We start from the raw sequence: 2,847 nt of genomic DNA, 5'->3' as shown, positions 1-2,847 counted from the left end.
CCGGCGACTCACGGCAGCCCAGCTCCAGGTTGAGCTGTTGTTCAGCATCTTAGCTGTAGAGGGCAGTGTCACTGGCCCTCACATGTGGGATCCAAACCTGGGCCCTCTGGCATTCCAAGTGAGTTCTTAACCATCGCGCCACTCGGTCGGCCCTTAACATGTAGGTTTTGAACTATTCCCTTCAAACCATAATAAAAGTATCCCATTATAAAGGTGACATTATGACTGAAGTGTCATTAAGCAGTTGCATTGGGGACTTGTCCATAATGTAATATTTGGTGTCACACTCAGGGGATGGTTTTGATGTGCTAAGACTCCTTCCCTCTCCTGTTTTTTTAAAATTTAATGTGTCTATTGTCTTCACGGCCTGGGCCATGCCACTAATAGTGTGACTTTCAGTGTAAGCAAAATATAACAAGGATTTATTATATAATGAATAGTGTGACTCTGATTGTTTTGCCGTAAACTCCAGATGTGCCCCCAGCAGGAAAATTTACAACTCTGCTGCCTTTGAGGTTATTCTTTTAGTTCCAGGCATCAAAGAGAGTATAGAAGATTATGTAAATTTACTGTTACTGAGAGGCTGACAAAATTTCTGCCTTGAATATAAGAGGTATATTTGTTGTTCTTTTTTTTCAGGCGGTTGTTGGAACTGGTACAATTCTTTAAATCTGTAGTTGATGTGAAGAATGAATTAAAGTTTTGAGGTTTCACATTTTAAATTATATTTATATTGGAGAGACCAGCAGGACTTAATAGCTGCCATAAGAGCTATGATACTATCTTTTCAGATATAATCCAACCAGTGGTGAAAATCTTCAATAGTTTAAAGGATGTGTACACGAATTGTGCTGTGTCTTCATTTCTCCTTTAACCTTGTCATATGTACAATTTTATATGGGCCATCAGCAATGAAGGAAGAGAATATTTAATATTGTTTTCTGTGTTCTCTGATCCGACCTGCTCCAGATGGTGTGGCTCTAGTAGAGTTCCCTTCATCCTCACTCACATTCTAATGCTTATTTTCCAAAAGCACTCGCTATTGTTATTCATATGCTTCTGCCTGATTCCTACTATTTTGCAAAGACCCTGCACCAGTAAAATCTGTTGGGTTGCTGGCCTTCTGACTGGTTTACAATTGAAAGAGTTTTTCAAACTTAATCAAAAAGCTTTGGGGGCCGGCCCAGTGGCGCGATGCTTAAGAACTGGCTTGGGACGCCAGAGGGCCCAGGTTTGGATCCCACATGTGAGGGCCAGTGACACTGCCCTCTACAGCTAAGATGCTGAACAACAGCTCAACCTGGAGCTGGGCNCTGGGCCTGTGGCCAGTCTTAGCCTCAGAGATTAACCTCCTGATGTTTCTACAGAAGCATTCTTATCCAACGTATCAGTTCAGTCAAAACAAGATGAAACTGTAAAGAGTAAAGACAGAACATTAAAAAGACAGCCGCTGCAAGATCAAGAGAATAATTTGCAAGATAATCAGACTTCAAATACTAGTCCTCCGTGCAGGCCTAACCTAGGAAAAGGAAACACAGATAAAGGAAGCATGGATGGTAATGTGAGTTGCAATGAAACCGTTGCTAATACGGAAAGGTCTCCACAGTTTATCAACCTGAAAAGGGATCCTAGGCAAGCAGCAGGGTGAAGTCAGCAGCTAACTGCTTCAGAAAGCAAAGACAGAGATAGCTGCCAGAATGGAGAAAAACATACCCTGCCTGGTCTGTCGAGCAAAGAGCATTTAACAGAACAAATCAATGTAGAGGAAAAGTCATCTTCTGTAGAGAAAAACTCCTGTGTTCAGCAGAGTGATAATTCAGGAGTTGCACAAAAGTCAGCATCAGTAGAAAACACAAACACTTCTCAAACAGAACAAGCAAAACCCATACGGGAGGATATTTTAATGCAAAATATTGAAACTGCACCCATTTTGAAGAGGATTGGCAGCAACAACATCTCATTTTGAAGTTGGAAACACAGGTCAATCCGAATGTCCTTCTAAAAGCATCAGCTTTACTCCCAGAAGCACCAGCCCCAGAACAAGTGCAAACTTTTCACCCATAAGGCCCCACGCAACCCAATCTTCAGCATCTCAAGTCTAACTGCCCTGGATTCCCCCCACAAAGCATGTTTGGATTTCCACCACATTTGCCACCTCCGTTACTTCCCCCTCCAGGCTTTGGCTTTGCTCAAAATCCCATGGTTCCCTGGCCACCTGCTGTGCATCTGACAGGCCAGCCTCAACATATGATAGATCCGCTTTCACAAACATCAAGGTATATAGGCCTGCATAGTTTTTACCAGATTAAAGGCATTCGAAGACCAGAAAAGACGCCATAGTGACCCTTGGGGTAGGCAAGAACAATAGCAACTGGGTAGGCCTTTTAATCGGGGCAAAGGGGATCGCCAGAGGTTTTATAGCGATTCTCACGACTTGAAAAGAGAGCGACATGAAAAGGAATGGGAGCAAGAATCTGAAAGGCATAGACGCAGAGACAGAACCCAAGACAAGGACAGAGACAGAAAAAGCAGAGAGGAAGGGCACAAAGATAAAGAGAGGGCACGGTTATCACATGGTGATCGCGGCGCAGATGGAAAAGCAAACAGAGATAGCAGGAATGTAGACAAGAAATCAGATAAACCTAAAAGTGAAGACCACGAAAAGGACAAAGAATGAGAGAAAAGTAAACATAGAGAAAGAGAAAAGGACAGAGAGAGGTACCACAAAGATAGGGACCACACTGACTGAGCTAAAAGCAAAAGGTAAAATTTGCAGGCTGCTTCAAGATTACGTTACATAACTGTTAAATGTTGTATCTTAAAAACTTTACGATTGTCTGCTAAGAT

The 2,847-nt window shown here is 42.6% G+C and overlaps 1 pseudogene; it reads left to right on the top strand.

Annotated features, from left to right (window-relative positions):
* Window positions 1-2,767, top strand: part of LOC109387504 (PHD finger protein 3-like) — a 17,038-nt pseudogene extending 14,271 nt beyond the window's left edge.
* The last annotated feature ends 80 nt before the right edge of the window (window positions 2,768-2,847 follow it).

This window comes from Hipposideros armiger, unplaced genomic scaffold, assembly GCF_001890085.2.
Source record: "Hipposideros armiger isolate ML-2016 unplaced genomic scaffold, ASM189008v1 scaffold_160, whole genome shotgun sequence".
Taxonomy (NCBI): domain Eukaryota; kingdom Metazoa; phylum Chordata; class Mammalia; order Chiroptera; family Hipposideridae; genus Hipposideros; species Hipposideros armiger.
This window is presented reverse-complemented; position numbering and strand designations above follow the sequence as displayed.